Below are 27,217 nucleotides of genomic sequence, written 5' to 3'. Positions count from 1 at the left end.
GGGGGGGGGTATAGGGAACTTTCGGGATAGCATTTGAAATGTAAATAAAGAAAATAATAATAATAAAAAAAAGAAGAAAAAAAGTCTTGGGCTTGGTCCTTTGTTCAGGAGAGGCAGAGCAGAACCTCTTAGCTCCTTCTCTTAAGCTCTTAGTACAGCAAAGTCAGGGTGAATCTCCTGCAGCCATGTGGGTAAACAGCTACCAGGCTGTTGCCCTGGCAATTGTGCTTCTCTGCTACATGAGCCACTGTGCCTGTGGGGGTCTAGATTGTTCTTAGAAGAACACTGCCCTGCCTCTTGGTCTGTTTCAGTTTCTCCTTGTATAGCAGCTCAAGATAACTCATGCACCTGTCTAATGACCAACAGGGTTAGCCCTTCTCTCTCCCAGGTCTCTATGGGGTCCATCTTGGGTGTGGTGGTTTGAATATGCTTGGCCCAGGGTGTGGCACTATTAGGAGATATGGTCTTGTTGAAGAAGTGTGTCACTGCAGGGGTGGGCTTTGAGAGCCTCCTAGCTGGCTGGAAAGACAGTCTTCTCCTGACTGCCTTCAGAACAAGCTGTAGAACTCTCAGCTCCTCTCAGGCCTCCTGCCTGCCTTGAATGCTGCCTTGCCATGCTCCCACCATGATGATAATGGACAGACCTCTGAACCTGTAAGCCAACCCTAATTAAATGTTGTTCTTTATAAGAGTTGCCTTGGTCATGGTATCTGTGCACAGCAGTAAAACCCTAACTAAGACATTGGGTCTTATGAGTAAGCAGGAATGCTAGTGTCTGTGGGCATGGGGGGTAAGGATGAGCAGAAGAGGGCCATGCTAAGAGAGAGGGGCAAGCTTCAGGCCATCCCTGAGCCGTGGGGCCATCTAGCCTTTCCTTTTGAGACGGCCCGACAGCCCTGCCAACACTAGAGACATAAGATAAAGAACTTTTGTGTCAGAAGAGGCTAACTTTTTGTTGGTAAAAGTTGTGGGCCAGCCAGTACTGAAGTCTAAATCAAGGGAGTTGTGCTTTGCACCAGAGCCTGCCCTGTTCTCATATGCAGCCATCCCGAGTGGGGCCAAGGGAGCCATTGAGCCTCTTACGGGTGTGTATGTATGACAATTCTGAGGTGTCCAGCGACCAGGGCACTGCTGGGATCAGCAGAGGTGACAGGAACCCAGGACAAGCTCTGTGCTTTGGACTGAGTCTTGGGAAGACCTCTGGGTTAGCATTGAATTTTCAACTCTCCATTCCTGTGAATAGTCATCTGGTCACCCGGGCTCTGGATCTTGTCCTGTGACTACACTCAGTGGGATCCCTGCCTCGGGCTCCTGTCAGGGGCCTGATAGCTCACACAGGTCACAGATGGTTCTACCGCCTTGACCTCATGGCCTGTCCTCACTATTTCTCTCTCCCCAGGCCTGGCTCGGGCCTTGGCAGGTGTTGGCAGCTAGGAGTGGGAGGGTGGGTGGGTGTTCAGCTCTGAGAGTCCAGCTGTGAGATAAATCCTGGGCCGTGAGAAACATCTTGAAAGCCCAAAGTATGGTCCCAGAGCCAGGATGGGGACCTCGTGCAGGTGGTCTCTATGGAGCCTCTAGCTTCATTCAACCCTCACTGCCCAGCCTCTTTCCTGGGGACAGCCTGGCGGATGCATGGGAACTCAGGGCTCTGGCTGTGTTCGCCTCCACTAATCTCAAGAATGTGTTTGTTTTCCCTTTTGGGTTGGAAAGCCCTCAGCAGCTCCCCTTGATGGTGATAGGGCGTCGAGGCCGTGGGAGCCAGAGGGCAGCATCCTGGCTTGTCCTCTTGCTGCTTGGCTCCTTTTCTCGAGCTCCAGTGTTTTCTGTTACCCCTGGCCCACATATCAGCGTTCCCAGGAAACATCACTGCTCTGGATTTGGACACATCAGTCGCCTCCTCATCCTGTGACAGTCCCCACAGCAGGGCACATCCAAGCAGGTGCCACTGTCTGGGCTTTACAGACAAACTTGGAGTTCAAAGGAATAAGCTGATTCACAGCTACACAGCAGGTAGGAACCGAGCCCATGAAGAGCCTTGTCCTTAAACAGCCCCGCTCTAGCTCTGAGGTACTGCCTGGTCTGTTGATCACTCTCCACTGTACTCTGAATCTCTGAGGAGCAGGAGCCCAGGCCTAGCCCCATCTCCACAACTGTGGAAAGTGCTCAGTGAGTGTTTGTTCAAAGAATAAATGGTGGCTATGAAGCCCTTACTATGTGCCTGGGGATGATGTCTTGACCTTTCCAGGTGTCCGCCTGGATGTCACATAGACCTCTCACCCCAACAGTTCTGGACACATCTGCCTCCTTTATTCACACCTGGTCACAGGCACTGGCCAGGCAGCAGCTCAGCAGCTCAAGCCTGAAACTCAGCCTCTCAGGCTAACCCTTGCACTTCCCTATCATTGTGTCCCCACTTCTGTTTCCTGTAGTTCACCACCAGGCGCCCCAGCAATGAGGCATATGCTCTCCTACAAGATCCTGTCAGCCTCAGCTTCTTCCCCCAACTCCACTTCAACCACTCTCATCAAAGGATGAGGGGATTTCCCTCGGGGCCTACTTATCCAGGCCCATCACCTAACAATTTAGACTTGAAGGGAGGGACCCTCAGCGCTCATGAATGACACCAAGGTTCTGGGCTGCAGGGCAGCTGCTGATTTCCCAGACAAACACTGTAGATTCATAGCCACGGAGCAGTTATTGCATCTGACGTGGTCCCAGAGCTCCTGGACACAATGTTTGTTGTGGGGTGGAATTCTTTCCCATTACCCATGTCCCTGCTTGTCCTCATGCTTTCAGGAACGCGCCCAGATGCTGTCTTCTTAGAGGCGATTTCTAGTCCTGCACACTGAGCAAGCCTCCCCTTCCCTGGGCTCTGCAATCCTAGCTCAAGCCCTTTTTTTGGAGTGGGCTTGCAGTGACCGCCTTCCTGCATCTGTGTCCTATGTGCTTAGCCCAGGATGGCACAGGGAAATCCAACAGATGTGTCCAGGTCCTTGGCAGGACGGCATGGCCTCCTTCCCTTAAGTATTTGATGTAGCCAGCAGGCCTCAGGGTCCCTCAGCAAGCTCCCTGCCATGCCTAGTGTGTTCCAGAACAGAACTGTTTCTACCCAGTGGCATTTCCTCCATCCCACAGAGATCACCTCCTTAGACTGCCCCCCCCCCCGAACCGCATCAGCATGCAGAGGGAGTTTGGAACCTGGTCCCTTGGGTACCATTTTAGAGCCCCAGGGCAGCTTTCTACCCAGTCCTTCCAGTTCATTTCTCAGGACACAGGAGATCTCACTGTGAAGTTAGAGGTGAATATTCTATGCTGGATCCCTTAAAGAGAAAGAGCAAGAATTAATTCCTCACCAAAGGGTAAATGGCCAACATAGCACACTTACTGAGCTAAGGTGTGGACAGGTGAACCAGGGCAAGGAGTGAGAGTTCTTTGGCTGCTGAGAGGCAGGGAGGAACCTTTGCGAAGTGGAAGGGGCTGGGTAGTGTACACCTACAGAGCACAGCTCTCACGTGTTCCAGTGTGGAGTGTATGCTCTGCACTTCTGGAAACAGAATGATGTTCTTACTGGTACTATGACCACAGGGAGCTGGGCACACACTAGCACCCAGTAAGTGCTTGCACCTGTCTTGTTATCCCAGAACTTGGCCTACTAGGTGCTCATCAGCTCCCTTGCCTGTTTAGAGATGCGTTGACAGCAGGAGGAGGATACTTCCTGGTTTCCCTGGGTGGGGCTAGGGAGCCAGGTTCCTTTCCCATGAACTCCCTGCCCTTCCAAAAGGCCAAACTCCTAAAGAAATGGAACAGCTCCCATGCGGCAGTGAGGCTGAGGCCGGGAAGCCTGGGAGACCCTCCAGGTCCCAGCCCAGCTCCAAGGTCAGCACTCCTCTTCTGGGCTGTGCACTCCCTACTAACGCTGGAAGCAGCTCCGGCCTCCCATATACAGTCAACACATAGTTAGATAGCCAGACCAGGGATTAGCCCCAAACAGACAAAAATCCTCTGCTCTTATCCAGATTCTAGACTAGGAGGTTTGGGTGGTCACCAAGAAAGGCAGCACTGAAGGAAAACATAGAAGAGGGGTGGGCAGAAAGGATGTAAGAACCAAAGGAGGAGGAGGAAGCTGTGAAATGCTACCTTCTGCTTATGGCATTGCAGACTGTGCGGCAGCTCACAAAACCTTCACAAGATCAGGCAGGCCGAAACTCCAGGGTGGGGAGCCAGGGTCAAGAGGCTTGGCTTAGCACCTGTTCACAGTTGATGACTGCAGATAGGGAGAGTTGTATTTCTGTAGGGCTATGGCCATTGGTAGGTTGCCTAGACTCAGGTGGATGGCCTCACAAGCATGACCATGTGGGAAGCACTAGTTGGACTCAGTGGTGTATAGATATATGAAGTACCATATATATATACACACACACACACACACACACACACACACACACACATATATATATATATATATATATATATATATATATATATGATGTACCATATATACAGATATATGAAGTAATATATGTGTGTGTAAACAATAAATATAAACAAAACGCATTATACACACATTTGTACACATCAATGAATAAATTAAAAATAGTACACTTATTTAAAATACTGGAAGAAAAAGTGACCTGGGGATGAGTCCAGCTCAGAGAGGTAACTGAGGAAGTTCCCTGGGGAGGCAGCACTCCTGATGCCTAGCTGTGAAAGGCTAAGCTTTGTTTGATTCTGTGAGCATCGCCTATGACCCAGCTGCCCTGGGTAAACCTGGGCAGTTGAGGCAGCTCACTGAGTGGGAAGGGAAGGGTGCATGGGGCAGGGCAACGGCTAAACAAGTGCCTTCAGGCAGCTGTAGAGACGGCAGAAGGCCAAAGAAAGATGGGAATGGAACTTGGAACCCAGGCACAGGAAGGACAAATGGACAACTGCCCAAGACCAAGCTTCAGGGGCACCTGGGGTGCAGCTTTCCTGGGTGTTTAAGTAACAGGGGACAGAAGCAGTGAGGACGGCCCATAGCCTTGGGAACACCAGCGAAAAGGTGGGAAGGGCTGAGGTTTCCTGTGCCTTTTGGAAAAAGATGGAGCCATTCTTGGGCTGTTCCGGAGATTAATGGCCAAAGACAAGGGCCTCACGCACCACTAGGAGATGATTTTCAGGACCCTTGAAGATCATTGGGAAACATTTTAAAAGGAAATTGCTCACAAAGCAGCCAGAGGCCCGCCAAATGTGCTGGCGGATAGCTCACCAGGCGATGCTTGTAATCTAATTGCCCACGAGCAAGAGTTTAAAACAATATTTACGATGTGGAAAAATAGCCCATGATTTGATTTGTACAGAAGAAACACGCCTAATGAGTAAATTAGATTTTGATCTTGCTGGCTCGGGTCCTGTGGGTGGAGCTCTGGCTCTTTGGAAGGCCAAGGCCCTCCTGCCCCCTTGTGTCCCCAGTGTGGTCCTAGTGACAGCTCTGCGACCTGGTGGGGTTAGTCCCACAAGAAGCTCTCTGACTGCTCCAGACTGCTGTCTTTAACTCCAGCTGCCTGGGTTCAGGGTACACATCTGGGCTATGGTGAGACAGAGCTGGCTCTTCAGTCAGGCCTAGGCCTGGTGTAGTTGCTCTGCTGTCTCCCTGAGGCAGCTGATGTGCCTTACAGCATAAACCTGGTACCCTTTTTTGCGTTATTAAATGGAGGGGCTCTGTTGACTCTTGGTCCCTCTGGTTGTTCCTTGCCCATTCCTGTTCTGGAAGCAAATTTCCTTTAGCAAAGTGGCTCACCCTACACTCAGTCTTCACTGACCTGGACAGTCACAGAAGCCCTCCCCTAGGCCACAGCGATTGGTCTAAGGGTGATCACATGACCCATAAGGATGCTTGTCCAAGGATAAAACATATGATACCCTGGGTTGAGAGAGAGAGAGAGAGAGAGAGAGAGAGAGAGAGAGAGAGAGAGAGAGAGACTGATCTTTATAAAAACAAACAAACAAATGAACTCTAGGCATAATTCAGAGCCTTCCCAGGCGCAGGCGCCCTGAGTGCTTTGGGAGTCTGACACCTCCATAGTGCTGGTGACAGAGAAGGAGCTGGGCCCAGCCTAAGGCACTGAGATGGGAGCTGGGGACAAGGACTCCCGGCAGCTGAGAGTGAGAGTAACTGTATCTCTGAGTGGCACACAATACCACTTTAGACCACAGATTATACAGGTCCCGAAGGAGAAGGCGACAGAGGCTGGGAGGGTGAGCAGGGGCTTATGCGGGTGGATTCTGTTAGGTCACAAAGGACCTTAAGTCTCACTCAGTACCTGTGGCTTCTCCCCACACGTCTCACACACACACACACACACACACACACACACACACACACACACCTCCTCAGGAGCTTGGCTCAGCTTCCCTTGCCCCCAGCATGATCCCTGTTTGGCTACATGTTTTCTTGGTTCTAGCCCCCTCTCAGCCTCTGGGCTCCCAGGTACCCCCTTTGCTCCCTCTCTCTTCTCTTCCTCTCTCATGGCCATGTCCAGACTGGATCTTTCCTGCTACCTCTGGTCATGCTCATATCGACAGTAAGCCCTCTCCTCAGGCTCAGTGGTACCTGGGGGCCGTCGTTCCTCCTTTTTTTTTTTTTTTTTTTTTTTTTTTTTAGTTCGGCTTCCCCCCAGAGGCCAGGGCCTGGTGAGCCACACTGCATCTCCTCACCCCTGTTCTCCGGAAGGAGGCTCCAGTATTGGTCCCTCCAGGCTCTCTCCCTGCCTGCTGTGCTGAGTCCTCTCCAGTTCCTAGAGTCTGGGAACAAGCAGGAGATTCCAGGTCAGAGGGGAGGTGATGGGATTGGCTTGCTTCACAGAGAGACAGATACATGGCTAGATTCGTGTCTACAGGAGACAGCCACGTTCACTGTTGTGTACACCAGCCAAGGCCTTCACGGCATCGACCATAGTTCATGGCATTCTCTGGGCATTCCCCTGCAGCAGGTCCTGCTCTGACATTTTCACGTTCAGCCTTTTGGGTACCCGAGTTTTTGTAGCGTTTGCCTTGTCTCACCTGGCAATGGTGCTCAGCGAGGCGGAAGCTCTGAACAGAGGATGTTTTATCTCATCCTGGAAAAAGTTGGCAGCTGTGGCAGTGGCTTACTATAAACACTATCTAGATGGGCTCACCCACTTCTGTCACTACAGCGTGCCTACTACTTACTGACCCCGACTGTCCCTTTCCATGTGTGGTGAAGACAGTAAAACACAGGGCTTGGTGGAGGCAGACAGACCCAGCATGGGGTCAGTAGGTGGGTGTGCGTGGGGAGGTAGGCTTGCATCCATCCATGGCAGGGTCTCTATAGGCAGAGAAGAGTATAGTCCATTCTATCCCCGTGGCCAGAAGAACCACAGGTGTGTCTGGATAGAGGCAGTGACCAGTGCCTTCATCTATAGAGCTGTTTTGTCCAGCATTCTGACAGTGACAGGGCTCAGACGACTTCCACAGGCCACCTCCTGAGAGACAAGTCATCACCTCATTTCACACAGGGACAGTTAAGGCAAGCCGCTGAGGTAGGCATAGAAGGCTCAAACCCAGGATGAGCGATGCTCACATCTTGGCAGGTTTCCTGGTGTCCTGGTGGCTCTGAGGACCTGTGCTTTTTATCCCCTCATCAGCGAATCTGCAAAATGGGTCCTCTGTTCACGACGCTGGCTGACTTCCCAGTCCTTGTTCAATGTCATAGAAAAAGAGTGGGCAGGGCATAAACGCCCTCCCAGTTCACCCCTTTTCAGGTAGGGACACCGGCTGGAGCCAGAGCTGGACAGCCTCTCTCCTGCTCCGTCCGAGCCGTCCCACTGGCCCAGTTGTGGGGTTGAATGTCAGACTTCAAAGGCGGCAGCAGCTCCCCAGTCCCCAGTCCTGAGAGGGCATCCGAATCCCAGAACGAAGGCCCAGTTCCAGACTTCCATCGCCGCCGAGCACTTAGCAAGGGTCTTAATTAGAGGAATTGGAGCTTGTTGGGGGGGGGGGGTGTGAGCAAGAAGCAGTCGAGAAAGTCCAGGAACACCAAAGATGCCGCCATTTATAAAGCCGATCTGCGGCTAATATCCCAGTTGAATTCAAATCAGGACAAATAATTGGAAACCCGAGCAGGGTGAGTGGAGGGAACAGCGAGGCAGATGACAGAGGCTTGGCAGCTGTGGGAAACCCATGCCTGGGGCAATGTGGTCAGCGCAAAGCTCTCATGGAGTGTGTGACTCATGTGGGGGCCAGCACCAGTCCCCAGGCTGACGATGAAATAACACCAAGAGTGTGCCCCTTGGTTTTTTAATAGATACTGTTTCATTCCATCATTTGAAAACTGAATAGGTAAAACAGCCACGCATCCTCTAATATAGATAGGTGTTCCCACCCCCATTTTACAGATGGGGGAAAACTAAGACACAGAGGGGTTAAGCGATTTCCCCGGGATCTCTAATTTACAACTGATTGTGCTGGGATTGAGAGCCAAGGTGCTATGCCTCCAGGGGCCTGTGTCTGAGAGCCAGGGAGATGAGCACAGAGAAGCTAAGGTCACTTCCACCCCCATCTCTGCACCCAAGGCTCCCTTTCCCTACTTCCTTTCCTGAGGAGCTGGCTCTCATTCTTGGCTGGGATACTTTTGGGCAAACACTGGCATTGATTTGGCTGTAAGCATTCACCAGCTACTGAGCACCACTGGCAAGCACTCCTGAGCACTGTGTAACCCCTGTTCCAGGCAGTGAGTGCTCCATTTGCCCTTCCCACCTTCGTCCCTTCCATAAGCCAAGTAGGTGGGTACTTTCGCCATCCCCATTTTGTATGGACAGCAGCTCAGCCCCCGGAAGGCTGGGTGCAATCTCCTTTGTCCTTGAGCTACAGGATTGGAATCTTATAGCCCGGGCATTGTCCAGTGCTTATTCTCAGAAAACCCTGACAGAGAGCCTGGGCAGGCATACTTACAGGCAGCGGCTCTCCTGGCTGAACCATGCTCACACACCATGATGTGATGATTCCCAAAGGTAGGCAAGTCCCAGGTATGGGCCATGGAGTATGCCTTGTGGGATCCGGTGATGGTCACAACCCTGGCACACTGCTGTGTCTCCTACAGTACCCCATCCCATCTTTATCTCTCCTAAGTCATCTGTTCATTCCCACAGCTTTGAGGAAGGGACTTGGTCTCTTTGGGAACCCCGTGAAGGGACTGGAGGTGCAGGAGAGAGAAACCACACTGGTTCAAGGAGCAACGGAAAAGAATGAAAATGTATGGACATCCGAGTCAGGCAGGTTTCTGGTGATTTCTGAGCCTTAGTTTTCCTATCTGAGATATGGGTGCTTAGATTCAGAGGGGAAAAAAAGTATAGAGAAGGCTAATCCTGTAGCTGCCACTAAAATCCCCACCCTCTCTTTCCAGATGAAGAACAGAGGGAAGGCCCTGAGAGCAGAGAGGTTGGGCTCCTGCCCCAGGCTATATCAGCTGGAGATACTGAAGGCAAACCTAGTTGCTCATATACACACAGGGAATAAGTCTGGGACCTCGATGCTCACAGTTTGAAAACCTGGACTTATCTACTGATACACAGGCATAGGCCGGTGGCAGTGAGGTGGGTCACGGCAAAGTTTTCGTCTCCAGGTCACTAGCATGGAGTAATTCAAAGCCAGCTGTCCCACAGAAGTAGCTTGAGAGCATGATCCTGGCTCCTTTCAGACTTTGTCCTGATCTGAAATCCCCTGTTTTATTTTATTTACAAATCAAATAATTTATAAACTGCACACACAGAATTCTTGGCCAGGCTGCTGTGGCAGCTCTGGGTGAGTGTAGTGGGGCACTGTGGGGGAGTAGACAGAGCCTGGTGGGAGGCGCTAAGGTCACACCCTAGAGAGCTCTCCTGGTCTACATCAAGTCCACTGACTTTGGCCTCTGGATAGTCCAGCATGCACAGAAGCAGACGGCACGGAGCAGGCAGACTGTGGTGTGTGCTGCTTTCTGTACTGTAAATTCTTACAGTAGCCTGTGACTGGATGTGAGGCTGGGACAAGATGTTGGCAGCTGGGTCTCTCAAACCCCAACACAAAGACTCCTGAAACCACAAGACAGATCCACCATGACGCGGCAGAGACCCTGACTCCAAGTCCCCCCTTGTGAAGGGATCATCTGAGACCTACACATCCTGTCACGTGTGCAGTTATTATTTTTGCTCAGGTGGCTGAGATCCCTGCCTCCTCCTGGCCTATGTCCCTCCCATGTCACTTGCTTGGAGTGTTCTGGAGTGGCATGGACACGTCCTGATTTCTTTTCTCATCCTAAATAAATACACATTTTTCCCCTTGATTTCTATTTCAGTTTTCCTTTTCTTAAAGTGAGCCTCAAGCTCTGTATATATTTGCAGCTGTAAAATCTGGATCTGCCCCAGAAGTAAATTAGATTGCAATTCATCATCCAGAGAGTCTTGGTGATTGTTACCCTGTATCTTGGAGTCTCAATGGTGTATGCAAATTGATCACTGGGTAATTCAGTGCAGATTATCCGCCTAATGTGCGGCTTCCATGTGTCTAAGCATTGTGCAAGTTTTCATGGCTCCGACTTTGATCCCTTATAAACAGTGGTTCAAGGTTCTCTATATAGACTGACCATCATCTTCTCACAAATATTGCCTTTACTCCTTACACCCCTAAATAAAGCTTTGTCCCTGTGTCCTTTTAGTTTGCTCCCCTACCTGGAACGTCCCTGCCCTCTCACCTCCCTTGTGGACCTTGCCAACTGGTTTCTATATCTGTGGGGACGACGGAGGCTTTCGTTCTTTGCTCTATTAATACAGGGCATCCCATTCATTGATTTGCAGATGTTAAGAGACTCTCGCATTGCTGGGGTAAATCTCACTTGGTTGCTGGTGTTTGGGCTGGGGAAATGGGCCAGTAAGTAAAATGCAAGGGTGAGAACTTGAGTCCAGACTTCCCTCTGCCCCAGAACCCATATAAAGATTATCTCCAATCCCACTGATCCTGTGGCAAGATGGGAAGGGGAGGGCGGGTCAGAGGATTCTTGGAATCTTGCCAGCCAGCTAGCTGGGCAAATGCAAAGGTGGACAAGGAGGCCCTGTCTCAACAAGGAAAGGGGTGAGGACTGACATGCAAGATTATCTTCCGACCTCTACACACTCACTGTGGCTTGTGTGTGCATACACGCTCATACATGTACATGAGAATTTGCTGATATTTGTTGAGGGTTTTTTACGTTTGTATTCATAAGCACATTGATCTGTAGTTTTCTTTGGTTGTGATGTCTTTGTTGGCTTTATTTTCAGGGTAACCCTGGCCTGGCAGAGTGAGTTATGAGTGCCCCTTCCTATGTTTTGGAAGGGTTTGCGAAGCGTTGACGTGTGTGTGGCAGCATTTCACCTGTGAGGCCTTCTGGACCTGGGCATCTTTTGTGTATTAAGGAAAATTTGAAGTTGTGACTTCTATTTTCTTGTTCTGGATCTATCTATCCTATCCTTTCTTTTCAGGTCAGCTTCATTAGCAATCTGTTTCTTCTAAGTTATCTTGTTGGCTGGCACATGCCACAGTCTGCCTTGTTATCCTTCTGTAAGGTCAATATTGATGTCCCTTCTCTCATTATGACTTCGGGTATTTGAGTCATTTCTTTTCTCTTCTACCTAAATGCTTTGTCAATTGTATGGATTTCTCAGAGAATGGTCCCAGTTGTGCTGAGGTTCTCCATCACTTTCTATCTTTTCTTTCATTTCTGTCCATTCTATTTCATTTCCTTCCTTCTGCTTGCTTGGAATTTACTTTGGTACTCTAAAGAAAGTACTAGAAGAACCCCCATACACTATATAAAATGATCTTAATGATATAGGAGAACGATTGACATCTCCGTGTTGAAAATACATTACAAAGACGCCAGCTGCTAAAGGCTAGTGGGGATGATAAAGCACCTGTCTGTCCCACTTACCCCCTCTAATCTACATCAAGGAATGGAGTATTTGAAAGGCTTCCAAGAGTCCTTCCACATCCTCTCCCTGTGTGGAAGAAACGGGTGCCCACCCCCACCCCCAAGTTTAGAGGACTTCAAAGTACCGGTAGAACCTGGAAGGCGGTTATCTGTGGGAAAGCTGGCATCTCACCAACTGCAGGAGCTTCCCTGAGCTTTGGAACCCTCAGGCTATCTTTCAGCCTGTGGCCCGGGCGGGGGAAGGATGGTAGGTGATGGTGGCCCATATTACCTGGAGTGTGTGTAGCAGGGACTGTGAGCATCGTGACTGCTGCTGTTTTCCAGGATTCCAGGGAGCTGGCCTGTGGTGACAGAGGAGAAGACAGGGCAGTAGAATAGACTCATGTGCATGTTTCCCATGGGTCATATGATACCACAGTGGTTCTGGGGCTCAAGCTATCCTGGCGCCTGCTGGGAGGCAGTGCAGGGGGTAGACTGGGGAGGGAGATGCTAGGGAATGGATGTATAGAGACTACTCAGGATGTGTCCCATGCAGCAAGAAGATCCCCGAAAGAGCCAACAAATACACTCCTATGAGAGGTGTGGCCAGTCTTCGATAGCCTGGAGGAATCCACACACAGGACCAGAGTGGGTAAGGGGAGAAGACAGAGAAATTCCGCTCTACCCTTCCTCCCGTGTTTCTTGCCATCTACCTCTTTCTCATCCCAGCCACAGAATGCCTTGGGAATTGGGAAAGAAAGCATGGAAAGGACCAGGCCTTCTTCCCTACCAGAGGTGTCCAAGTAACATGCCATCGCTGGATACTGGGAACCAGGGGACTATGGAGTTGGGGGTTTATCTGATGATGTCAGTGAGGCATGCTGCCTGGGCTTTTTATTACCTGACCTGGCTTTGGGATCCATTGAGACTGCAAGTGGAAGACAGGTTCAAGGGGACTTTGGGAGACGCCAACTAGAGAATACTGAAGCTGATTCCTGATTCCCATGCGTCCCTATTCTCAATGACCCTTCAGGATGGAGGCGGGCCAGGTCCCTATACTACTCATGTCCCAATTCTGTGTGAAGACCATAGACAGGAAGTTCTGACTCCTGTTACCCTCCTCTGCCGTACTGACCTGACCTGAATGACAGATGGCCTTTCCTCTCAAAGATGGAGAACCTAAACCCAAGGAGTTAAAAAAAAAAAAAAAAGCCTGGGATCTCACGCTCAGGCTATGAGAGGCTCCTGGTCCACTTGGGCCCCATAAAGTAGGAAACCGAGGTCTTCCCCTGCGTGTTCAGATGTTCAGTGTGGAGAACTCTTAACTTCAGAAGGACTCGGCTTAGGGGAAAGTCACAGACAGGATACGATGGAAGGAAACACACTGGGTTGCCTTTCCATCGTCAGCTGTCTGAGGAAACCGAGACCCAGCCCCTGCTGAGATGTGGAAAGGGCCTGCGAGAATGCCAGTTGCAGAAAGTGCCCATGTAACACTGTGTTCTCAGAAGTCCCGCCCATCCATCTGAGGCTGCCAATCAACTCCCCAGCAAAACACACACACACACACACACACACACACCACCTCTGCACAAATGGCTTTGATTAGGCTTAGCTGTAGGTTCAAGAAAATTTAATCATCTTAACCTGTTTAGTCTTTTTCCTTGATGAAAATCACCAGTCAGATTCCAGCGCGAGCTGTGAGTGCTGAGCTGCTGTCAGCACCGTTGTTTATGTTAATACGTTATAGGCATGAAATGGAGAGAAGTAGCATTAGAAGTCCTGGGCGAATTAGGGAGTAGGGGTCTGTGGCTGGCCTCTCGAGGGCCAAGGGGCAGGGGTTCTGCCTCACTGTTTATTTATGAATATCCTCTGCCTTTATGAAAGCATCTTGGGAAATTTACTGAGTCTTGCTTTCATGGTGAGGACTTAGTTTCTGCAGAACTAGGAGACTGATGATCTAGGGACACCACCGGCCAGCCATGTGACCTCTATAAGCATCAGCTTCCATGGCTGAGCTGGTAATGGGAGAAGAGGGGGGCAAAGGGACAAAGGGTCTGTCCAGTACCTGGTGCACAGCAAGTCTCCATGGAGACCATGTGATCCCTCCTACCCAATGCTGCCCTGGGCACTGACCATGGATAGTCACCATTGGATGTGGACATCCAATGTCCACATCCAATGGTGGACAGAGAACAGGCTCTATTTCCAAAGCCTTGCCCCACTTTTATAGTGAGCTCCTGAAGAACTCTTGAGGGAAGCTGACTTTCCTTTATCTCACTGTCTCCTTGCCTTCAATATTCACTTTCCTCTTTCTCCAGTTGGACCAGTGGACAAATGGCCACGTTTCTTAGCATCTGAGATGGCAAGGTCATTGGGACTGTATTTGGCCATTGAAGTCCAAGAGGTAATGTGGGTGGAATTCCAGGAAAAACCTGGAAGAGAGGAAATACCTGAATGAGTGGAGCCATATTCTGGGGTAAACACCGATGTCCACGGCATGGAGATCTCCCAGCAACAGTGTTTTTAGTGACTTTCTTTACTGCCTAAGCTTGGTTGGTCTGGAACTTGCTCTGTCAACTGATTTTTAGCTCAAGAGATCTGCATGCCTCTGTCTTCTGAGTGCTGGGATTAAAGGTGTGTACCACACCTAAATCTAAGCTTTTCTTTACTGGAACTTGCTCTGTACCAGGATGGCCTTGAACTCAGCTATCTGCTTACCACTGTCTCCTGGGATTAAAGGCATATACCACCCCACCTGGACCTAAGCTTTTCTTAATTCCTTTTTATGATATTTTTTTAAAAAAAGATTTATTTATTCATTATATGTAAGTACACTGTAGCTGTCTTCAGACACTCCAGAAGAGGGAGTCAGATCTCATTACAGATGGTTGTGAGCCACATGTGGTTGCTGGGATTTGAATTCAGGACATTCAGAAGAGCATTCAGTGCTCTTAGTCTCTGAGCCATCTCTCCAGCCCCCCTTACAAGATCTGTATATGCGTGGCTTCTATGCCTAGAAGATCTGGATCACATGTGTGCCCTCCATTTCTGGATTGTAGTTGATTCCAGATAGAGTCAAGTCGACAACCAACAATAGCCATCACAATCCATTCCTTGTCAATTTGACACACAATCATATACCCTTATGTCTAAATGAAAATAATAACCAGGTCATAATAACACCTAACATGATAAAACTATCTCTTGTTCAACTGCAAATGCATAAACAATAAGCTTAGCTGGTGGGATCCTGCCCTGAGGTCACTACTCCCTTAACTCTATTTAATGTCCTTGAACACAGGATTTAGCTCCATTCTATTTCCTGGGGTTCCCTTTCTCCTTGAAACATACACTTTTTTTTTCCTTGATCAGCTTGCTCCTTTTCATCAAAATGCTCTTCATAAAAGTGAACTTTAGTAACTACACAACAGGATTTATTTTAGGCTATTTTGAGATTTCCTTTGCTAATGCAAGTAATCTAAATCTCTTCACTTTAACCACAGGCAGACTCTTTAGAAAAGGGCAAAAGCAGCCACATTTGTCACCAAAATATCACAAGAACAGTCTCTAAGCCACATACTAACATTCTTCTCATCTGAAACCTCTTGAGCCAGGCCCCAGGGTTCAAATCACCCTCAGTTCTACCGGCTTCCATATTCCTACTAGGATGGCCCATTAAGCCCCTCTTAAAGCATTCCACTGCTTTTCAAATACGAAGTCCCAAGATCCACATTCCTCCAAACAAAAGCAGGGTCAGACCTATCACAGCAGTAAGTGGTAGTCCCCAGTACCAACTTCTGTTTTGGTTAGGGTTCTAGTGCTGTGAAGAGACTCCATGTCCAAGGCAATTCTGAAAAGAAAACATTTAATTGGAACTGGCGTACAGTTTCATAGGTTCACTCCATTATTACCATGGCAGCATCCAGGCAGATATGGTGTTGGAGACAGAGCCAAGAGTTCTACATCTTGATCCAAAGGCAGCCAGAAGGGGGCTCTCTACACTAGGCAGAGCTTGAGCACTAGCAGACCTCAAAGCCCACCCCCACAGTGACACACTTCCTCCAATAAAGCCACCTCTACTCCAACAAGACCACACCTCCTAATAGTGACATTCCCTGTGGACCAAGCATTCAAACACATGAGTCAATGAGGGCCAAACATATTCAAACCACCACAGTCAGCAAGGAAAAAGCCACCCATGCCACACAGAAATATGTGGTTCTCAAGAACACTGTGCCCAGTAAGAGAATCCAGACACAGAAGAGAACTTACAAAATTATGGCATGTATAGAAAGTTCTAGAACAGGAAACATAGTCTGTAGTGAAGGAATTGAAGGGCATTGTATGCAGAAGGGTGTGAGAGAAAATGAGGAGATGTTCTGTATCTCAACTAAGGGAATGGCCACCAAATTGCTGAGCCCAAATTCATCAAACTATACTCAAAATATAAACATTTAATTTTAGACAGATGTCCTCTGTAAGTGTTTCTAATTTTAAAAAAAGAATGGCTTTGTCCAGAGATGTGATGGCTGGAGCTCCAGCAGTCATGCTGGCAGTGAGGATGAGGACTGGATGCCAATAGCTGCAGAATAGTGTACCAGAGGAAGCCTGGGTCCCTGCAGACTGGGTCTGGCTCTAGACTTCCTTCACATGAAATGCTTGTCTCACTTGGTCACTCTTATCTTCTTTTGTAGCTCTAGTTATATGCAGTTGAAGTGTTATTAGGAGGGAAACACCAAGAGGTTAACAAAGACTGAAAGAGAATGCTAGGGTGTTCTTCTGACTATTGTAGTCTCCTGTGCTGCTGAGCAAGCTTGAGGTGTGGGAGGCCTAATTCCTCTTGGATTGGGGGTGACCTGACGGGCAGAGACAAGAAGAACCAGGCTTCTCCTTTCTATTCAGACATTCTGTTCATGGCTTCCAGTCCCCTGGCAGTCCCCCCAGCCCCACTGACAGGGAGAGATGGATCCTAACCTAGAGAGTAGGTCTCAGGGAGCTTTGACAAATGCCTTTGAGATGTGGTTTCCTGGTACCCACCTTCCTCACAGCCAAGGATGCTGAGGCCCAGGAGTGGGCAAGGACCACTCCAAGTTGCAATTGGTAGTGCCAGCATTCTGTAGCAGTGTTCCTCCAAACTCCCTTTCCATGGGTCCCCATGAGCTCGGGTCTTGCACAGTTCCAACAGGAAGGTGGGAGTTCCAAAGATACCCATAAGGCTGAGCAGAGAGCAGGCTTACCTCATGCTAAGTCTGAGCCTGTCTTACCACTGAAGGCCATGCTGATGTCTGTGGGCTGTGCTGTTGCTGGGGGCCATCCCAAGCTAAGAGGCCTGCACTGCCACCTGAGGCCACGTGGATGTCTGGGCTGCTTTAGGGGCCTTTTCTAGGCTACGGTCTTACTGCAGCCAGGGTTTTTTTGGGGGGGTGGGGGGGATGTTCATGGTCTGTACTGTAAAGAAAGCTACTTTTGCAATATCGATGACTGCAAACGCACAGTTGAGAAAGAGGAACACACAAACCCAACCCCCCACCCACACAACTCCCCACCAAAGTAACCTAAACAGGAAGCCATTGAAGAGAACTATTAAAAAATGTGATAAGAATGTGAAGTATAGGGCTGGTGAGATGGCTCAGTGGGTAAGAGCACCCGACTGCTCTTCCGAAGGTCCGGAGTTCAAATCCCAACAACCACATGGTGGTTCATAACCATCTGTAACAAGATCTGACGCCCTCTTCTGGAGTGTCTGAAGACAACTACAGTGTACTTACATATAATAAATAAATAAATCTTTAAAAAAAAAAAAAAGAATGTGAAGTGTAGTTCTCTACAGTTGATGCCTTTCTGTAGAAGTTAGGGAAGGGAGTTTGACCATGAGTGAGTTTGACCATGAGTGAGTATACAGATAATGCAAATTTTGTGTGTGTGTGTGTGTGTGTGTGTGTGTGTGTGTGTGTGTGTGTTGTTTTATTGGGAGGGTTACAAGGGTGGAAAGATAGACTTGGAAGGAGTGGGAAGTGAGAGTGATCGGGGTGTATGATGTGAAATTCTCAAAGAATCAATAAAAGTATTATGTTGGGGGGAAGGGAAGAAAGCCTGGTCCCCAGCTTGTCGATTTAGGAAATGGAGCCTTGCAAGAAGTGAATCACTGGGAGTCAGTAAGCTTGAATGCCTACTTCCCATCTGATTTTCACTTCTAGACTGTGAACGTCATGAGACCAGTCACCAGAGCCCTTGGCACTCTGAACTTCTCCAATGGTCCAAACTGTATCTCCTCAAACAGTAAGCCAGAAAGAAAACTTCCTCCCTTAAGTTGCTTCTTGTCAGGTATTGAGCACACCGAGAAGAGCATGTGTGGAAGCAGAGGGGTCTATTCCAAAGAGCTCTGGGTTTCGAAGAGCAGATGTACTCCATTGCTGAGGCCAGGTACACAGGGGAAAACCTGTGTCTATGATAACATACACGTATGCAAGTATGTATACATATATACTATATGTATATACACACATATATGTATATATACTAATACTAGTATACATGTACTTCCAGTATGTGCACACATGAGACCATACACATATATGCAGGCAGGAATACAATTGTACATGTGTACATACACATGCAGATCTACATGTTCTTTCAGCATACACACATATAGATATACACTCTCCTGACATGCACATAGATAATGTATATAGACACTTACGTGAATGCAGACCCACACACACTTCCAGCATGTGCATAGTCAAGTCTGTAAATATATGTATATGTATATGTATATGTATATGTATATGTATATGTATGTATATATGTGTATTATATGTGCATGTACCTATACATGTACTTCCAGTATGCACACATGGGTATTTGTGAACATAGATTTCTGGTACCCAAAGATGGTATGTATTACATACATACATATGCACTCATGTGTACACACATCAAGATATATGTGTATTCTAGCATGTACACACTCAAATATATAAAGCCACATGTGCACACATATTCAGTCACATGCACATGTATCCACACAGATCCACACCTACTTTCAGCTTGTGCACACACAAGTATACACCTCCTACACATATACCTTCAGGTATATAAATACACACAGCTATACAGGCCAATGTGTACTTCTAGTCCATGCAGATACATATACTCACATGCACACATATATGTATGTGTGTATATATTCACTGATGTATACAGAGTCCCACACTTACTCCCAGTGTGTGTGTAAATGAAAACACACATGCACACATTCAGGAAAATGTGAGCCTACATACATATGTACACACACCCAGATCCGTGTTTAATTCCAGAATGTGTACACAGAGACCCACACATACTTTCAGTGTCTGCACACAGATGGACAACCCATGTATGCCTTCAAGTATACATATATACACTCGCATTTATACACATGCATGCCCACATGTACTTCCAGCATGTGCACACATGGGTATATAACAGAGCATATACATGTGTATGCATATATCCATATATACACTTAATGTTGTATATGTCTAGACCTTCATGTTCCTGGTATTTGCATACATGTCAATACATGCATATATATAACCCAAGTATACATAGACCACAAGTACTTCAGAAATGATTATACATATAAACACACATAAATATGTACATATATACGCATATAGATATATGCACATACAGAGACGTACATGTAATTCCAGTATATGAACAAAGGTATAAATGTATACCACATGCATGCAGGTATGCATATACACATGCATATACATAGACTCACACATACTTCTAGCACATGCACACATGGTTTTATATATGTTGTGTGTGTGTTAATGTATATGCATATGATATTCATGCAGGTAGGCATAGATGTCCTCCTATATACATGCACAGACCCATGTGTAATTTCAGCATGCACACATGTGGATAAACAGCTGGGTATGAATACATAAGTGCTGGTGTGTCACATGTGTGAAGACCTCAATGGTCCATCTACAGGAAAACCTGTTTCTTTCCTTTCATGGAAGCTCCTACTGCAAGCATCTTCTTTGTCACACTTCTCCCAGGGAGGCTGAGTCAGCTGCCAGCCTGAAACTCTCCCAGGCCTGTGTAGCTCCTCTGAGCCTCACAGTGTTCTACTAACAGGGTTTATATTCTCTGACAGCTGACCTTCAGATGCTGGGGACAGAACAAGGCTGCCCTGTCCCCAGCACGTGAAGGGCCGGGCACTCAATAGCTGCTCAGACAACATGTTCAGTGGGTAAGACATACACCTGCCCTGCCCCCACTTTATCTCATATGACTCTGGTGGGTTTCTCAGGAGTGCTGCTGAATGGATACATGCATGGCTGTGCACCCCAACACTCATGCACATACTCAGGGATGATCATCCTCAGCTGGACCCAAGTGCAGCCAGTTCAAGGAAGCCATTTCTTCCTTTCTGTGCTTGTTGGGAGTGGCATTGCATCTTCTGATATCCAAAGATGGTCTTGAACTTTTGATTCTCTTGCTTCCATCTCTTGGGTGCTGGAATTTCTGTCATGTACTACATGCAGAACATGCAGTGACAATAACTTATATATAAAACACCCACATATATCATACCTAAACCACATATCATACATATACACATACACATACAACCTTGAAAGCATGAGAACCTGAGTTCAGCCCCCAGAACCCATGTGTGAAGTCAGGCATGGTGGTACATACTTGTAATCCCAGGTCTTGGGAAGGAGAGTCAGGCGGATCCCTGAGGTGTGCTGCCTAACCTAGTCATTGGAACACTCTCTCAAAAATAAACAAGATGGGTGGTCCCTGAAGAAGGATAACTAAAACTGACTGAAGGCCTCCTGTACATGTGTTGTACTAGTGTACCTATAAGCAGGCACATGCATGCACATGCATGCACATGCACACACACACACACACACTGCAATATATTCATGGGTTAACATGAAAGCAGGGAACCACAGATATTAGACAGAATGAGGAGGGTCATAAACCAAGGGCCAATGTTTTTTTTTTCAAGATTGATTTATTTATTTTATGTATGTGAGTACACTGTAGCTGTACAGATGGTTGTGAGCCTTCATGTGTTTATTGGAGATTGAATTTTTTAGGACCTCTGCTTGCTCCAGTCAGCCCTGCACGCTCTGATCAACTCCGCTCCCTTCAGTTCCTGCTTGCTCTGGCCCAAAGATTTATTTATTGTTATATAAAAGTATGCTGTAACTATCTTCAGACACACCAGAATAGGGCGTCAGGTCTCATTATGGGTAGTTGTGAGCTGGGATTTGAATTCGGAACCTTTGGAAGAGCAGTTGGTGCTCTTACCTGCTGAGTCATCTCACCAGCCCCAGGGCCAATGTTTTGTTCCTCTCTGTTGATGCTGGGGCAGGCACTGTGGGGAGTCAGCAACTCTGAGAGGCCCCTTCAGTGTAAGTTTACCAAGGAGTGACCCTGCCACCCAGTATAGAGCAAGGTTGATCCCTTAATAGCCTCACTAAAGAGACTGCCTTTCTGAGAGGGAAATCCACAGACTCCAGGTGGTGGAGCTGCAGCTTGGCTCTGAGTTCCAGCAAGCTGTGCCATGCTGATTCTTGATCCCACCTCTCCTCAGAGGCCCTCTCCAGGTCAGCAGGCCTGAGGTGTGTGCTGGCCCCACTTCACACCACATTTTTCTCATGCTGACTAGATGTTGTCTGTGGGAAATCAGAGCACCTCTATTTGCAATCTTGAGTGCTCAGAGCATGGCTCGCTCTAAAGGAGCCCCTGTTCTTTGTTCCTCTGCCCCCAGCCTCAGCTCCTAGGCATGGGCAGAGCCAGGAAGTGGGAATGGAGCTTGGAATCAATCACATACCTTCCTCTCCCTCAGGGGCCTGCCCTCAAAACTTTTGCTCTGAGCGGCCTAATGAACTGACTTATGCAGGACTGTGAGTGACTCTGACCTTGCTCTGTCCCCCCCCCCCATCTGTGTAAGCTCTAAACGTGTGATGTCAAACTTGTGAGCTGGTGATGGTGAGATAGCACATAGTAGGACAGAGATTTGAGGGCAGGCGGTAGGATCCACCCCACGTGTGCACATCCCATTCAGGATGGGGGAAAATGTAAGACATTGCTGGGTGTTTTTAAGTGTTGTCTGCAGGAACTCTTCTGAGATTGAGGCACGTATATACCCACTTCTTGGGTTTCTTGAGCATGGGCCCACCTCCAAGCAGAATGATGTTTAAAGTTTAGAAGAACTGATCGTGTATATCAGAGAACACAAACAGGCACAAGGAAAGTCATAGAAATGACACCCACCACGATCCAGAAGGTTGGAGGGAAGAACCAAGCCTCCTCTGAAACTTCCCAGTGGAGGCCAGATGTGCCACTATGGCTGCAGCACAGAGACCTTCTCTCGTAGCTGAGCCAGGCCAGAGGCCAGACCTCGGCAGCAAAGGGGTCAGCGGGACTTTGAAGGGATGCTGGGGGTGGGGAGGCCAGAGTGGTACCGGGAAAGCCTGTGGCTTTCTGATCCATAGATTATGGAGGTGTCTGAGAAAAAGGGAAGGCAGATCTAGAGCCACGCTTCATGAGGACAGGAGGGACCCAAGTGACCATGGGGACTTGGACAGAGAATGGGATGTAGGCAGATCATTAGCAGCAGCCATTGTGTCTCAGACAGAGGCTGGGCTGGGCAGTTGGAAGGAGAGGTGAAGCCTGGAATTCTATCTCCTGGGGGACTGTGAAGAGGGGGAGGACTGTGAAGAGGGGGAGGACTGTGAAGAGTGGGATGAGGAAACGTCCTGGAGTCTATTAGGGTCACAGGACTTTGGCTGAAAAGGTCCTAGAGAGATCGTTAAGATGTGACCCAAAGGCTGGCCACGGAGGGCCGTGAGGTTCAGGAGCAAAGCTCAGCTGGTAACAGGAGCACATCATGTCATCCACTAGGCTATGGGTCAGAGACTTTCCAATTTCTTCTGCAGTGTGCTTCATTGCTCTCCCGCGAGACAGGGCTCCTCCCCTCCTGCAGCTGGAGAGCTGAGGCAGGGGGACCTAGCTCACGCAAAGTCATAGCAGCTGGGCTGGGTCTGTGTTCCCGTCATCTGTCTGACTCCAGTGCCCATGTGTGTCCCTTTGTGTCTCCGCTGCCCATGCGTGCCTGCCAGTCTGCTGCCTGGTGACCCTGAGACAGCATGTCCGCTGCACTGACCACAAACAGAGCTGCACACCCGGAGCAGTACCCTCACCTGGCTGGCATTCTCACACTGCCCGGCCCCGGCCTGTGGCATGCCTGCAGGGTGGCAGAAAGCAGACCTCCAAGGCCGGGACCATCTCCCTTCCCCATGCCCTGCTGAGCATCAGTTTGGGGGATACATCTGAAGTCTGCTCTCGGTCCAGGCCCTGTGCACACAGACACCAGAATGATTTGTTGCGTAGAGAGCGGAAACCATGGTGGGACATCTTGACGAGCCCATCACGGAACTATGAGGCAAGTCCTCAGCTTCTGGTGCAGACATCTCCAGCCAAAAGATCCCACCTCCAGATGCGGCACCCTCTAAAAATAGCAGGTGGAGTCATCCCTCTGGCTGATTGTTCGATGCGGTCCCTCTATGCCATCTGGAAGTGGGTCTTGCCAGTGTACCAGGACGTTGCCCAATTATCTGTATGAAGCCTCTTTAATGCGGGCCCCCACAACAGAGGGACAGCAGCTGTCTGCTTATCCCCGAAGGCTGCTCTGTCTGGAGACATGACTCTCTAGCCTGGACCCCAGGCCTGGCCAAGGGAAACTGTGCTCGCCTGTAGTAGAATTCTGGACAGGGACAGGCAATGGGTGCGGGCATGTGGTCTGGGGTCCTGTCTTCTGCTGGGGATGCAGGGGCTAGAGCCTGGGAGGATTCCCTTGCCAGCATCCTTAGCAATCAAGCCAGGAGTGTACACCCACCTCTTCCCTGGGCCACAAGCATTATAGGTAAGTACCCAAGGAAGACAGGGAAAGAAGAGCGGCCAGTGGCCTGAGGTCTTTTATCACTGAAATTTGAACACAGAGCTTGAAGCTGGAGGGTGACCACAGACTGCCCACAGGACTCAAGTTGCACACAACTAGGATGGCCCAGGAGCACTGTTCTGATTTTGTCCTTTGCTCACAAGAAACTTCACTGCTTGGGCTCAGAGAAGGAAAATGGTACACACTGTGACCTAGGAAACAAGAGGAAGCTGACCCTGGGTGGTGGGTGGCGGGCAGCAGCCCTGGCTGCTCCATTGCCTTCTCAGCTTGTGAGTCTCCAGGTGGAGCCCAGCAGTGGGTGCCCTGGCCAGATAGAGAAGAGCTGTGCTGGGCACCGAGAAGCTCTTGAAATGGGTGGTTTGGGGGAGCCCTACTCCATCCCCGAGACTTTCAGGAGTCTTCACACAGCAGCAGCATAGCATAGACTGAGCTGAGACCTGTCTGCTCAGCCTAGAGCAGCAGAGGCACCTGCTTAAGTCAGGCCTGCACAGGTTATAAGTGTGCCCTGCCCTCCAGGAGAGGGAAGGCGTCACCACCAGCTTGGGGCTCCCTGTGCAGCTCCTTCTGAGCCTCAATGACTTCACACATGCTGTCCCTGTGCCCTCAGAACCCTTCCGTTCTTTCTCTTTTTGAAAGCTTATATTTAGCCTACAGAACCCATCCTCTGAGGGACCTTTCTCAGCTCTCCTGTGTGCCATTAGAGTCAGAGTCATTCCTTAACACAGAAGTGTACAGAGAGAGATTGGGGGAGGGGGAGGGGGAGGGGGGCTTGCCTCCTCCTCCTATCAGGACCTTGCCTCCCTTCTAGATTACAAGGAAATGACCAGTCCTTTGACCAGCATGATGTCATCACACAGTAAGTACTCTGAAAATGTTTGCTGGATGAGTATTTGGAAAAATGAGCAGCTACGATGCCCTACCAGGCCAGACTTGTACTGTAGCCCATGGAAAAGCTTCTGCTGGCAGACTGGAGAGAAACTAGGGTGAGCTGAAACCACAGCTACCTGGCCATGAAATGAAACCCTGTACACTGCCTGCTCTGGACTCTTGGGATGGAAAGCAAGCAAGCAACTGGCCTGTCCTCGGGAATATGTGGTGTGGTGGCTCAGATAAAAGTGAGGCTGGATGCAGGGCCACCAGGCAGGGACTGGCGATACTCACTTTCAGTCCTCCTGAGAGGCATGTGGGAAAGGAGTCTGTCCTCCCAAGAAGGGGGACATGAAGAGCGAAGGATGGGTTTCATGAATCACACTCCCATAAAGCCCCATGTCGAGCACGTAAGGGCCAGTGGGGCTGGATGCCTGCCAGAGCGCTGAACAGATGGGTAGGTTTCAGCATTCCCAAGCAAAGAACCATTGTCCATGGAGTGGGTGAGCATCAGTGCTGGCTGGGACAACAGGAAGTTGGGTCTCCTTCAGTGGCACTTGGGGTGAGGAAGGCCTCTATGCCTGTCTGCCAACCCCTGAGCTCCCCTGGTCTCCTTAAAGAAACCATCTCTTTCCAGTGCTGGGAAGGCAGCCTGGGAGGTCTGAGGACCCCAGGCTGGGGCAGCAGAACTGCTCAGGATAGGACTGTGCCAGTGCAGGTCCTAGGGGACCTGAGAGGAGGCTGTTAGTGCTGTCATCGTCGTCATCGTCTCTGAGTGGGGGAGGTCCAGGTCTCTGATCCTGCCTAAGGCGTGGGGTCCACCGGATCCGATGTCGGGCCAACTTCCGCACTATCAACCTACGGGTGATGGAGCCTCATTGTTGCTGTGGGTTGGCCTCTGGGTAAACTCTCATTGCTTGACTTCTGTTCCTGTGGCCCCAGAGAAGGATGTGGGAGTTTCAGACATTGACCTGGAACCTGCCTGTGAAGTAGAAAGTGGAGAGAGCGGGGAGAGCAAGCACAGAGCAGCGCCAGCATACTGTGGGAATCATTTCTGCAGAGACTGGTGGGTATGAGAAGGAATGTTCCAGAAGGATGCAGAACCTTCCTGTAAGAGCGCCTCCCTTGTGCAGAAAAGTGTCCACCATGTGAAGTTCACAGTAAATAAATGCACCAAGGGCAGCCTCCACCCAGCCCTCCCCGTCTCTCCAGGATTCCCATCTCAGTACATGTGAACCCCAGCACCTACATTCCAGGGGTGCACTATTCCAACTTCCTTACCTCTCCCCAGGCACCTAAGCCAGGCTTCTCTCCAAATCCCACATTTTCCACCTGGAAATCAGAGTCATGGTGACAGCCCTTGACTGGCCTATCTTGGATGTGGTGGTCACATGTGGACTTTAAGGATGGCCACAAATCCAAGTTCCTCTATGGATGACCAAGGGCAATGTGGACACGGAGTCCTCCCCACACTCAAGATGCAGCAGAGCATGTGGCCCTCCCTCAGGAATCACCAGGCTACTGTCCACAGATGCTGTTATAGTGCTGCCTGGCCCTTGAGGAGGAGAAGGAGGGAGGCCTGGATCTGGTCCCAGCCTGGGCATTCTCTCACTGTGACCTGTGGTCCTCATGGCCTCGCTTCCCTCCCTGTGATAGAGAGGGATCCACACTTACCTTCAGTGAGGACTCAGAGGGCAGAAGAAGATAAGATAGGTTGAGATCAGCAGGCAGACAGCAGCATCAGGCGTACAGCTTGGCTAGTTCCCTGACTGCCGGTGTTGGGCAGATAGCCTATTTCTTGGAATGAACCTGGTAGGGCCAGAGTCCCAGGTAGCCTGCCATGAGCATGCCTACCACCTGTGCTGTGTGACTCCTCCTGTGTGACCCTCTGTTCCTCTGCTCTGGAGTCCTTCCCCAACTCAACCTGCTCCTGAGGCGCTAATGGGAAGGGTAGCCTGGGGTACAGTTGTGCTCCTGCAGTGCAGCGACTATGGTTCTTTCTCAGTGCACAGCACCCGTGCAGATTGGGCTCCAGCCTACACTCTTCCCTGCCACCTGCCATACTGCATCTGCCATATAGTTCTCACTTCATGTCCCCATGGAAACATGAAATGCAGTAATGATGTCGGGGATTGGGGCAAAAGCAATGCAGTTGCAGTTTCTGCAGAGAGGGTGAAGGAGGTAGGGCTCAGCTGGAACCGCTGGTCAGGCACCTTGCCTGCCTCGGATGCCTGGTTGTCACGTGGCAGTCTCCTCATCTGCTCTCTTGCTTCCTCTTCCTCCTCCTCCTCTTCCTCCTCTTCCTCCTCTTCCTCCTCTTCCTTCTTTTCCTCCTCTTCCTCCTCTTCCTTCTTTTCCTCCTCTTCCTCCTCTTCTTCCTCCTCCTCCTCCTGCTCCTGCTCCTCCTCCTCTTTCTCCTCCTCTTTCTCCTCCTCCTCCTCCTCCTCCTT

This window comes from Mus pahari, chromosome 10 (assembly GCF_900095145.1).
Source record: "Mus pahari chromosome 10, PAHARI_EIJ_v1.1, whole genome shotgun sequence".
NCBI lineage: Eukaryota > Metazoa > Chordata > Mammalia > Rodentia > Muridae > Mus > Mus pahari.
Note: the sequence above shows the minus strand (reverse complement) of the source record.